This window comes from Notolepis coatsorum (assembly GCF_963971535.1).
Source record: "Notolepis coatsorum genome assembly, chromosome: 3".
In the NCBI taxonomy this organism is placed as follows: domain Eukaryota; kingdom Metazoa; phylum Chordata; class Actinopteri; order Aulopiformes; family Paralepididae; genus Notolepis; species Notolepis coatsorum.
The window spans coordinates 69,260,117-69,274,463 of NC_140167.1; positions in this window are offsets into that span (position 1 = coordinate 69,260,117).

Genomic DNA, 14,347 nt, shown 5'->3' on the forward strand with positions numbered 1-14,347 from the left:
TCTCTCTCTCTCTCTGCTCTCCCTCCCTACAACCTCCTCCTCTCTCTCTCTCTCTCTCTCTCTCTCTCTCTCTCTCTGCTCTCCCTCCCTATAACCTGCTCCTCCTCTCTCTCTCTCTGCTCTCCCTCCCTATAACCTGCTCCTCTCCTCTCTCTCTGCTCTCCCTCCCTTAACCTGCTCCTCCTCCTCTCTCTCTCTCTGCTCTCCCTCCCTATAACCTGCTCCTCCTCTCTCTCTCTCTCTCTCTCTCTGCTCTCCCTCCCTACAACCTCCTCCTCCTCTCTCTCTCTCTCTCTCTCTCTGCTCTCCCTCCCTATAACCTGCTCCTCCTCCTCTCTCTCCCTCTCTCTGCTCTCCCTCCCTATAACCTGCTCCTCCTCTCTCTCTCTGCTCTCCCTCCCTATAACCTGCTCCTCCTCCTCTCTCTCTCCCTCTCTCTGCTCTCCCTCCCTATAACCTGCTCCTCCTCCTCTCTCTCCCTCTCTCTGCTCTCCCTCCCTATAACCTGCTCCTCCTCCTCTGCTCTCCCTCTCTCTTGCTCTCCTCCCTATAACCTGCTCCTCCTCTCTCTCTCTCTGCTCTCCCTCCCTAAACCTGCTCCTCCTCTCTCTCTCTCTCTGCTCTCCCTCCCTATAACCTGCTCCTCCTCCTCTCTCTCCCTCTCTCTGCTCTCCCTCCCTACAACCTGCTCCTCCTCCTCTCTCTCCCTCTTCCTCTCTCCTGCTTTCTACCACAGTGCCGTCTCAGCCCAGTGCAAAATCTAGAGTGTTCCACTGCGAGAGCTGAGTTTTTTTACGAAGCCAAGAAACACATACGTTTATGTTTGGAGCCTCCATGACTGTCGTTTATGTTTGGAGCCTCCATGACTGTGACCGACATGTATACAATTTTATCAGCGTATGTCAGACATGCCAGCTCTGTGCCGTTGTTCATTTGAAAGCTATTAAATGTGTCTGGGCTTGCTGTGTGTGTGTGTGTGTGTGTGTGTGTGTGTGTGTGTGTGTGTGTGTGTGTGTGTGTGTGTGTGTGTGTGTGTGTGTGTGTGTGTGTGTGTGTGTGTGTGTGTGTGTGTGTGTGTGTGTGTGTGAGAGTGCGAGTAATTCGAACCTGCAGTCTGCAGGCATAATGTGTGTAAAGTACTTGACTAATTGTACTTCGTTACAATACTTAAGTACTGTTTTTGGGGATTTGTACTTTACTCAAGTAGTATTAGGTTTGCTGATTGGTCCTTGTGCAAGATTAGAAAGCGGGGATCTTTCAAAGTAGAAACTTTGACTTTTACTCAAGTGTGTTTTTAGCCAGATACTCTGACTTTTACTTGAGTATGATTTTGAGACGGTACCCATACTATCACTTAAAGGAAAACTCCAACATTTTGGGAAATTAGCTTAGCGTCTTCTCTAGAGAGAGACAAGAAGATAGATACCAGTCTCCTCTCTGTGCGTTGAGTAGAAAGCTATCTGGCTGCATGTTAGCCTAGCTTAGCACAATGAATGGAAGCGGGCATGACTGGGTAGCATTGTCCAACTAACACCTCTCCCGAAGGCTACCCAGTCATGTCCGCTTCCATTCATTGTGCTAAGTCAGATAGATTTCTACTCAACACACAGAGAGGAGACTGGTATATATCTTCTTGTCTCTCTCTGGAGAAGACGGTAAGCATGAATATGATCAGTTTCACATTTTGTCTACCTATGGTGGTAATTACAGACTATTCCTTCTAAAAAAAACACATTTGAATATTGTTCTGTCTAAATGTTTAATGTTGAGTGATTTGCCGTGTCAAATTTCCCTCAGGATAATACATTTCTATTCTATTCTATATCTTTGAAAAGTCTCCATTTATTCAACACTTCTGAATTCACTGACAAACTGAACTGAACTGACAAAAATAAGGTGCATAAAAAAGCAAACAAAATTCCCCCACAGGCTACTCACCATCATAAGTAGAGAGGCAAGCGGTGTTTGGGGACAGAGTGAAATCTTCTTAAAACACTGCCACTAGGGCTATCCCCGACTAAGGATTTGGATAGTTGACTTTGATTGACAAAAAAAAAAAAAAAATTTAATTCTTTTTTTTACCAGGGTGGGCACAGCTGACTCAGTGGGCGGGCCCGGCCCCCTAATGCCCGCCCATGGCGCCGGGACTGGTCATGCACAAAGTAGATGTCCTGTAGTTTTAATGACTTCAACATTCAGTAAGTATATGTGACAGACTACAACTTACTAAGAATGATCCGCTCTCTCCTTCCTCCATCTCTGTCTGATGCAAGCTGCAGCCACCTTTTGATGTATTTGTCTATGTCTGCATCAGATGCACTTTTACTGCTCCCATTGCGTCTCACGGACCCTAAAAGAAAAATTTTAAATAAGAATGGAACAGAAATGTTCTTTAATGGGGTGGGGGGGGGGATTTGTGCTGCAGACATTATGCCTGCAGACTGCAGGTTCGAATTACTCGCACTCTCACACACACACACACACACACACACACACACACACACACACTCACACTCACACTCACACTCACACTCACACACACACACACACACACACACACACACACACACACACACACACACACACACACACACACACACACACACACACACACACACAAATATTGGTTGTGCTTGCCCATTTGCATGTCAAGAAATATGGGCCAGGTAGGCACACATAGGCTAGTTGTACTGTGATCACATAATCTGAATATTGAAAAATGTAGCTATACTATAACACGTTAGTAGATATAGTCTAGGCCAGTGATTCTCAATATATTTTGCATATCTAGGACCTCTAATTTAGTCCACATGCACATCTACATACAATATACTGTAGCATTACAAACCATTTGACAGCCAGGTTCTGCACCTCTCCGTTCTTGTCCTTTAGGAGCCATCGCAGCATGGCCAAGACCTTCCTCATCCAGCTTAATACTGTCCTTCTGAAGCTCTAGCATCAAGTCATTAGTGGCCATGAACCTAGAGAGAGAGAGCGAGAGAGAATTTTGAATATTGAAAAATGTAGCTATACTATAATACGTTAGTAGATATAGTCTAGGCCAGTTATTCTTAATATTATTTTGCATATCTAGGACCTCTAATTTAGTCCACATGCACCTCTACATACAATATACTGTAGCATCCATCATCACTTCTTGATTTGTAAGAAGTCTTTGCAGAAGAGCTAAAAGTAAGGACATTCAACATTCAGTATATAAGGCATTACAGGATGTCTCTTTCCAGCTGTTGAAATGAAAGTATGTCCCAGATTAAAAAGTATATATATACACAGTCACACACACACACACACACACACACACACACACACACACACACACACACACACACACACACACACACACACACACACACACACACACACACACACACACACACACACACACACACACACACACAGACACACACACACACACACACACACACACACACACACACACACACACACACACACACACACACACACACACACCGTGTGTGTGTACCGTGTATGTGTATACCGTGTACCGCGCGTCAATTCAAATTTCAAACCCCAATGCATTGTGGGGATCCCACAAAGATATCAGGCGCAAATCACACGTAGTTAAGGGTGCTATTAGCGGGCACAATCCATTCTTTGTGAATTCGCCCCACAGACATAATACTTACATCATGACATGACATTAACAGTAAACAGGCCAAAGGACTAGTACACACACACAGACACAGAGACATAATACTTACATCATAACATATAACATTACAAGTAAACATGTCAAAGGACTAAAGAATTGGACTAGCACACACACAGACAAGCTCCAATATACAATTATTATGTGAAATAGCTAGAATACTTAACTGTACACAACTATACACCCACACATTTGTTCATACGCGCCTTTAACACAGTCTGTGCCAAAAACGTAAAAAGTAGTTTTTGGATCGTTTGATCTTTTTACTTTGACCCCCGCTCTACAGACATTTAGGCACGTCCCCACACATTAGAACTGCATTCTGATCGACTATCACCAGGTGGCAGTATCGTCCGTGTCTGAACTGCAATGGCTTGGGGCTGATAGTCAGCTTATGTCATGTACAAAGGTCTGATGACCACATAGAATAGAAACTGAAGCAGGCTGCACATGAACAAAAAACAGCCCCTCTCAGTAGATGCTTTTAAAACAGTCCCGGGCAGGTAGGAAACACAAATGCGCCTTCAAATAGTAAATTATATTTATTGTTCTGTGTCAGGAATTCAAACCTCCACCTGTAGTATGAATATATATAACAAAGGGAAAAAACAACCCACAAACAATTAACAAACAGGGAGAAGGGTATGGGGAGAACAAACAAGATAATTATAATTAAGTTGACACAAGTGTTGGCAAGGGCCAACACAGTATAAAGTTCCCACGGGGAAACAGTGGCAAAAATGGCCTAAAGGCCAACAATATATATGTAACAATCCCACAATGGGGAATCCACACAAAGTGTTAATATGTACTGTACACTGAGACTTCCGGTTTTAGTACAATATGTAGTGCACGCATTTTGCAATTGCTCCGCTCCCACCAACGCTAATTTCGTTTAAAAACATTATTTGGACAGTAAAGAAAGAGAATAGACCACATCGTATGTATTGATGAGACCCTCTACTAACCATATCAAAAGACAAAATTGTTAAAGGTAGAAGGACGGTAGGGAAACAAACTACGGTAACTTCAGCGGCGCAGGACGTAATAAAACAAAGAAGACGCGTCCTAACCGACGCTGGTTCTGAGCCGACGGCGACAAGCTCCGAAGAGGAGAATGAAGAGGAAAATTTACCGGGACCATCGATTACGGTCCCCGAAAGAGAGTTAATAGATACCAACATAACAGAAGGGACAGAATCAAGCTCCGTGAAAGAGAGAGCAGCCAAATATCTGGATAAAAGAATACCAATAGCAAAAGATTCCACCGTCACCGTCACTGCATCTATGCCGCCAATTGAAGCAAGCAGTACTACCACTCCACCCGATTTCAACACACTGACTAACCTGATGGTAGAACAGTCTAACCTGATGAAAGAACAGATTACACACATCAAGGCGCTCGAGGCAAACGTCGATGCTAAATTCGATCGCATCGATGCTAAATTCGATCGCATCGATGAGAAATTAGAAGAAGTCAAGAAAGCGATCGATGCACAGTCAAAGCGAATCACGTCAGTGGAGAATACGGTGACAGAAATTACAAGGTGGCATGACAGAGATGGAAAAAGAAATAGAAAGTGTGAAAGAAGAATACCGGAGGGAAATACAAGTGCTTAAAAACGAAGCGACGGAGAGGCTACTAGAATCCCAACGCTACCACAGGCGGAATAACATCCGCATTGTGGGGCTTGATGAAACAGTAAACTGCGAAGATGCCAACTTTCCAACAGTGCTATCAACGATTTTGGGTAACAACGATCCAAACACAGTGCCAGAAGTGGACCATGTTTACAGAATCGGTTCTCGGGGGAATAGAAGCATCGGGCCAAGAGTCATCATTGTCACTCTGCGGAAGACTACAACAAGGGATGACATCATCAAATTTGCTCGCATCCAACGTGGGAATCTGAATTATGGTGATAAACCAATATTTATCTACGAAGATTTGAGCAAAGAAGCCATCATTCGACGTCTACCATACAAGGAGGTGATGCAAAAGCTGTTCAAATCTGGTCACAAGCCAAGGTTATCATACCCGGCGCTGTTATCATTCGTGGGCAGTGACGGCCTCAGGTCTGGTGTATACACACCTAAAGAAGCTGAGGATTTTCTGAAGCGAAATGGAGCTAATAACCCAAGGCAGGACGACAATGCCGGAAACAGATAAGCCTCTTTCTCAATGTATACCAGTGTTAGAATGACTTTATTGTGTTCATCAAGGTAGAAGACGATATGCAAGCCGTCTATAACAATGTGTACTGTGTATAATACGATTCGTAATACATTATAATTTCAGACTCTGGTCTCTGGGGAGACAAATACATATCATTGCAAAAAGATCTATCTGGAATATTCTGGGTTTATCGCTCAAATGCCCTGGGTCTCTTAGATCATTCTGGAACATAAAAATAGTCTATTGCACTAGTATACTCTACAACCTTCTAGAATATAAGGCACCATGACAACGAAGGCCTACAACTCTAACAATAAACATCCGGTGTGTATACACATAGAGATAATCAATTGAATGAAGTTCAATCTGTCCTTAATAATACTTAAAAAATTAACCACACCTAAACGTATGAACACTACAAGGTTATTCTAACAATTTAAGTAATCACTCCATTGATGGTGACTGGCACATTGAAGCTCTAAAAGGCTCTGCTTATCTATCTTATCTAATCTGTTAATTCGGTTCTAGTGGCTTCTCCACGTTGATAATTATTCGATCTCTCATTCCTTATCTATATCTTTCCTTTAATTTTTATTTTATTTAATTTTTTCTTCTCATTACTCTATTTTTTATATATATTTTACCTTACATTGTTCTTTTCCACTGTTCTTCACATTAAGGTGTCAATATTGCTCTACAATCTTTTCCTTTTTTCCTTTTTTCCCACACGTTAGTGGAGGGTTCAAATGAATATGTCGATGAAAGTTTGTTCTCTTTTTTAATTTTTTATTTTTTGTCATTTATCACAATACTTCATTACAGTAAGGGAAGGTGCAAGACCAAAAGCGACATTCTATTGCAATAGAATGGAAATGTTAGATCCTATGGCAATTAGCATAGGAAGATTAAGATTACAATGCTCATTTTGGGCAATCCGGCGGACTATGGGAGAAAGTCAATCACGGAGGATGTGTTTTTGGAACACAGGCCTGTACGACTTTCTGGGTGAGGGGAAAATAGGGGATTTTTATTTGTATATATATATGTTTTTAAGCTCAGCTCTCAACGGGACCTCACTAATTGGATGTACATCTATTGTAGCTTCGCACTCCAGAAGCATTACCAAAAACTACACAAAAACATGCATAGATTATGGCTAGTTTGAATATAATGGTATGGAACACCGGTGGGATAAACAAACAACACAAACGCAAAAGCGTGCTCACACTGATGAAAAAAGAACATGTGGACGTGGCTCTATTAAGCGAAACGCACATTTTAGAGGAAGACATAAATACGTTAGTGGATAACATATACCATAATATTAGTCATCTTTTGTTACGAGAACTAGAGGGGTAGCCATAGTCGTCAGACGCAAATTAAATATCGAATTGAAAGGGGTATGGTCGGATGCTGAGGGGCGCATAACTATAGCTAGGATTATACACAATAACAGGAAAATTGCGTTGGCAGCGGTATATGCCCCAAATTTGTACGAAGTGGGTTTCTTTACTTCACTAACCGGAGAAATGTTAAACCATCCCGAGTACTCATATATAATAGGTGCGGATTTTAATGCCATTTGGAACCCAAGGATGGACAAAACTTACCTTACCTTTTCCAGCGAACAAAAAAATTCATCTAAAGCATTAAAAGATTGGTCAAAATCAACAGGGGTAATTGATTTATGGCGTTCACTTAATCCCATGACCCGCAAGTACTCCTGTCGTTCGGCGAGACACAACACACTATCCAGAATTGATTACGTCTTTGCATCCCCGAGAATATTTGATAAATATGAAGTGGAAATGACACCCAATGCGTTATCAGATCACTGCTACTTAATCCTGAAAGCAACATTTGGTACACTATCTTCCCGGGCCCCAAGATGGCGTTTTAATTCTATGCTGCTTAACAACAAGGAATTCATTACACAAATTAAAGAAGCTCTCACAATATTCCTACGGGATAATGCAAACTCGGTGCAAGATCCCAGAATATTATGGATGTCGGTAAAGAGTATGATCAAGGATTTCACGGATAGATTTTCCTCCATATTGCGCAAAAATCAAGGCACAAAGCTGTCTGAAATGGAAACGCTTTACTCAACTCTTTTTAATTCTTTAAAATACAACAACTCTACTAGACTAGAAAACCAAGTTAACATTCTAAAGACAGAGATCAAAGCAATATACAGACAAAAATCGGAACTACAAATACGCAGCACAAGACAACAGCAGTACTTCCAAGGATCTAAACCTAGTCACCTATTAGCCATGCGACTAAGAGTTAATGCAAAATTTGCAGATATAACTGCCATTAGGAAACAACAAGCTCTAGTAACAGAACCCGAAATAATAAACGATACATTCAAAGAATTCTACTCCGATTTGTATAATTCAGAGACGGCCTTTGATCAAGACAAATTAGACACATATCTTAATCAAATTACTCTCCCTAAACTTTCGGAGGACGACGCTAAACAGTTAGAAGCACCGATCACATTAGAAGAACTCAAGAAGGCCATATCCGGAATGAAAAACGGCAAGGCTCCCGGAATTGACGGTATCCCATCAGAAATGTACATTTCTTGCTGGGACATATTTGGACCCTTATTACTAAATATGATCTTATACTCAGTCAAAGAGGGAAGCTTCCATAAACACCAAAATATCGCACTCATTTCAGTTCTTCACAAAAAAGACAAAGACCCCACTGAGTGCGGTAGTTACCGACCTTTAAGCCTCCTCGGAACCGATGTCAAACTGTACTCTAAGATATTAGCCATCAGATTGCAAAAGCATATGACGTCTTTAGTTCACCCGGACCAAACAGGCTTCATAAAAGGTCGCCTGATCAATGATAACATAAGGCGAATACTGCACGTACTAGACGCAGACAAAGAGGACACCACACCTAAGGCGATGCTATCCCTGGATGCTATGAAAGCATTTGACAGGTTGGAATGGTCGTTTCTATGGGCAGTATTAGAAAGGATGGGGTTAGGAAAAGGATTCATTGATATGATTAAAGTACTATACAAGGACCCATCGGCCAGGATTACAACAGGCACATTCATCTCCGATATCTTTCCGGTATCACGTTCAGCCAGTCAGGGTTGCCCTCTTAGTCCCGGACTATTCGATCTATCATTAGAACCTTTAGCACAATTTATAAGACAATCCCAACACATAGAACCAATAGTAATCAAGGGCACACAACATAAAATTAGTTTATATGCGGACGACGTAATATTGTTCATGCAAAACCCCAACAACACATTGCCGCATATACTCAAGTTGATAGAGAACTTTGGTGATTTATCGGGATTTAAAATAAATTGGCCTAAGTCGGCTTTTCTTCCTCTTAACATCAGTGCAAAAAAAGACACAACCCTCCCAGGTGCGATACCCATGGTCAAACATTTTAGATGCTTGGGAGTGGAAATATTTCCCACCATAAGACAAACGGTGAAGCACAATTACACAAAAATACAGAACAAAATCAAAGACGACCTGGACAGGTGGGCAAAACTTAAAAACTCAGTACAGGCAAGGGTATCAATAGTTAAGATGGATGTATTACCAAGAATCAATTTCTTCAGCTCAATGCTTCCGTTACCTCCTCCAGAGGGCTACTGGAAAAGATTACAAACCTCCACATACAAATTTATTTGGAATAACAAACCACCTCGCATAAAAAGATCCACCGCACAGAGAAATAAAGCAGACGGTGGCATGGCAGTTCCAGATTTTTTACAATATTTTAAGGCCTTCACATTAAGACCACTGAAGATATGGTTTGACCCCCAGGCTTTGGTATCTTGGAGAGAATTAGAAGAAAACATAGTAGCCCCACAGAGACTAAAAGACATAGCACACACTAAACTTTCAATCAAGCATTGTGAGCGAGAATTTGGCCCAATAATTACCCATGCAATCAGAACATGGCGGGAAACACAAAAGAAATATCCTAACCCTCAAGAATGGCATAATCACACTCCCATATTCAATAACAATGCACTCTTAATGCGAAAACGCCCTATAAGATTCCCTATATGGGAAGAGCAAGGCATACACTCATTAGGGGATATTTTTAATAACAAGGGCCTCTGTAGTTATGTCAAAATATGCACAAAGTTTAACCTCACCGAGTCCACATGGCTTTTTTACATACAGTTACGACTTTGTCTGAGGTCTCACGGTGTTCCATTACTCATACCAATTGAACACCACAGATACCACAAATTTTTCTATGAAAGAGAAACATTGGGAGGTTTTGTATCAGGTTTTTATTATCAATTACTAACGTCCTCGTATGAAACCCTTCAACTAGACACTGTCTGGAGGAGGGATATACCAGACCTGGAAAATGACTTTGATTGGCAAGGAGCCTGGGCAAATGTCCGACTTACATCAAGGAACCCGGATCATCAACAAATCAATCTGAACTATATTCACAGGACATACTTGACTCCTATAAGGCTGTGCAAAATGGGGCTTAAACAAGACTCCAAATGCTCCCAATGTACAAATGGGGACGAAGGAACATTTATGCACATGTATTGGGACTGCCCACCAGTTAAGGCATTCTGGAAAGATGTGTCCCAACAATTATCAATACTCGTATCTTGGAATATACCTGTACACCCCTCGGTATTACTATTGAATGATGTTTTTGAGTTTGCAGTGAATCCACAACTAAAGAGATTGGTTTTATCGGGTATCACAGTAGCTAAATAACTGATCGCATCACGTTGGTTTCTTACATATCTCGATGTGATATATCAAGAAATATTGTCGTATATTTCTAAATGAAAACATGAACATAGCAACTGTACAAAATGATACTGGACGAAAATGCTGTTGGTAAACTGTAAAGGAGCGACCGGGGCTCCAGGAGAAATGGTGTCCGTTACCACCAGGCCTACAGAGGGTAGAGGCAGGTTGACTCCCCAGAAACAGATGGCTGACTTTAAGATAATCAATGACCCCTCAAGACTATATTGAGGTAATCAGGAAAGGAGTTGGTATTTTAGTGTACTGGCCACTGTGAGAAACCCTCCCCCTGTCAAATAGCTCCGCAAGGCCACAGAGGTCACTAAACCAAATAGCCTTGTATACGTCAAACAGGAGACCATTTGGCATTCTCCCCCACCTAGATTTGAGATAAAGATAGTAGAAAAACCGTTGACCCTGTCTAAACCTCCCCCGGGCCAACAAACACATTCTGCAAGCACAAGCAGGAGGATGTGGCAGAAAAGGACACCAGTCACCCATTAACTATAGACTAAGTAACAAGTTAACCAGGAGTAAGACAGAGGTAGTAAATAAGGTTAAAGAAAAGGTTACTACTAAGAGAACAGACAAACCATCAGCAGGATGGAAACATTTAATAAGGCAATTTCATAAGTTACATGTAGGCATAACTCTTAGAACAATTAGAATAACTTAGTCACAATAAAGAATAGAAACTCTTAAATACTAGAAGGTAAAACTATACAAATATTGGTCATCAGGAAATAAAGTGTTCTATTAAAGGACGGAAATATGGTTTGTTGTCAGGACACAGAGTAGCCTGTTTCTTATTTAGACTGTGTAAAACATTGTGTCACAAGAACAGTACGACGTGTCACTCATTAAAGGACCCCCTAATAAGGTAATGGCTAAACTGCTAAAACGGGCAGACAGATTCTATGGTGAAACGTTGTGTCAGCATACGAGGCTGACGTGTCATCGAGCGAGGAGATCCGTTAGCCAATGAGAAGACCGCTAGAGTCTTTGAGACGTAACAGTACGTTTCAGAGACTCGACCACGGGGGGCTGGGTCTTTTCTCCTATATAAGACAGGCATGAAATAGGAGAAAAAAGAAAGCGCTGACACACTCAGAAGACACAGACCCGGGGACACACCCGGAGAGAGGAGACAGGAGACGGAGAAGGATCCCTGGAGAGCCGAGCCTGAGACACAGCGAGAAGGCTACTGAAGAGCCGATGACACAGAGAGCCATTTGAGACCAGATGACCGAGCCGAGGTTCATAGCAGACTCCGCCGATACGAAATCGAGCGCTCCCTGCCTGATCGGCGAGGAGACCAGGTTGCCTTGACAACCACACCACGGACCACGAGAGAGAACGCGTGTTGGCCTGGAAACCAAGACAACAACCAGAGAACAGCACCGAGAGACGATTAGATTGAATGAAAGAGACAATTAGATTGAACCAAAGAGACGATGTACTTGTTTTTGATTCCTAAGCTGTAGTATTAATAAACAACCGCCGCCCGTTGATTTTGACCATATCGTCAGTCTCCTCTTACTTGAAACCGAACATCTGAAAATACCTAAACCAATGCAGAGGAAAGGGTAATAGAAAACTATACGATCACAAATAGAGATGAATGAAGAACAGAAAGATACTTCAATATCTACAGCAAGAATTCTGGGTCTCAATGAATCCAAAATGTCAATGTGGTTAGAAGTGGTGGAGAGAATAAAAGCTAGCTTATAATGGTAGTGTCTGGTTAGGAGTGAGGGATAATGGAGGTACTATCCAAGAGGGGGTCCGGGAGGGGGGGGTTCGAGCTGGAGCATATGTGTGTAGGGTTTTAGAAAATAGGTATTAGGGGTATATTATATACTAACATTTATATAATTGTAATTTCGCTGGATATACACTGTATACGGTTAAAATGTTATTATAGACTAATTTTGTTTTATCTTGTTTCTGTACTTGCATATATTTTAACCACCTTTACTGAAAGTTTCATTATGCATTGTGTGTTGAGTACTGACTTTTAATAATTTTTGTTTTGCAATAATAAAAAAAATATAAAAAAAAAAAAAGTACTGTACACTATAGCTCCACACAGGGGAGGCAAAAAGGCAGAAGGCCCAATACATAGATATATATATATTAACTAATTCCACATGAGTGGCAAGTGGCACAGAGGCCACAATATATATATATACACTTACCTGGTAGCAACAACAACACAGACACAATGCCTACCAGGTAAGTAGTGTGAACATGAGAACACACAATAGTGACAATAAGGCCAACACAAGATCAATCCACACAACAGTGGAAACAAAGGCCAACACAAGATCAATCCACACAACAGTTGGTAAACAATGGCAACCCCACTCCACTCTGGTCACTGGCAATTGACAGAATGAGGCGCTCCCCGATGTGTGTCACCTCCCACTCTATTAACCACCCATCTCCACTGCCTGTCCGAAGGTGCACCAATCAGGCGCAACCAATCCAATCAGGGAGATGAGTGGCATCTGTGGAACAGAAACAGTGATTAGGAGATGACACAATACAGTCATAAATGGTGTCATAAATACAGTAATAATGGTAATGACCAACCCACGTACCCATGTACGTCACAGCTTCACTTTCAGTTTCTCCTTCTGCTGGGACAGAAATTCATTCGGAATTCCGTTGCATAAGCATATTTGCCCATCGAAACGTGTATAGACATATACACTGGTAATCGCGATGGCGATGCGATCACTTGGAATTATTCTTTTGGAATACCTTCTGGCTAAGGTAAGGTACATCCTATGTCTATTTTACCGAATCTGAAACGTGTTTTTCTAACGATCACAGTTCGGTGCTCCACCGGACGAAAAACTTGCACGGCAAACGCGATCATAGTTTTGAGTTAAAACAACTCCCCCTTGATAATTTTGTGATGGTATATATATATACAAATCATATACCTTTGATTTGGGAGTATTCAGGGTTTCAAGGGATCAGCCAGAACGGTTTGGGCTTATTGCACATAACACGTTTTATCTCGTGATCTATGAAAAAAGACTGTATTATCTTGGAAATGCTCGATGTTTAGCGTGTAATAAACTACAAACTGCAGAGTGTGGAAACAAACTATTATTCCCATGCTGGACTACAAGTAATGTTTGTCCAAATGAGCCACACCGTGTCTCTACAGCTATAATACAGAACACATACACAGCTTCGCAAACGTAGTGCAACAACCACGGAAACTACTAGAAGGCTGGCATTCTAAGGGTAAGGATAAGCAATATGCATGGCAGTCAAAGTGTTAAGAGCTAACTAGGTGTCGATAACATAATAATGTTGTTGCAGTGCATAGTATTTGACCTTAAAACTGTAACTCACTTTTACAATCACATTTGAAAACTAAAAAATCTCAATAGTTTCATTTGTTCAAACATCCCTTGCCAAAAGATTCTGTCTTAATACAATTCTAAATAAAACAAAGGCTATAGTCAGCACTTAAATCCAATCTCTTGAATCCATAATAATGCCCACTTCAAGTTTCGAGGGCAAAATGGTGTGTGTGTGTGTTTACCGCGTTTTGGTGCCGAGCCAAAAGGGAGAAAAAAAAATCACTTTGAAATCAAATGGCGGAAAAGCCCCACGGTCAACATTGGCTTTAGTTATCGCCGTCGGCAAATTGGGTGGCATGTAACTAAAGTCACCTTGACA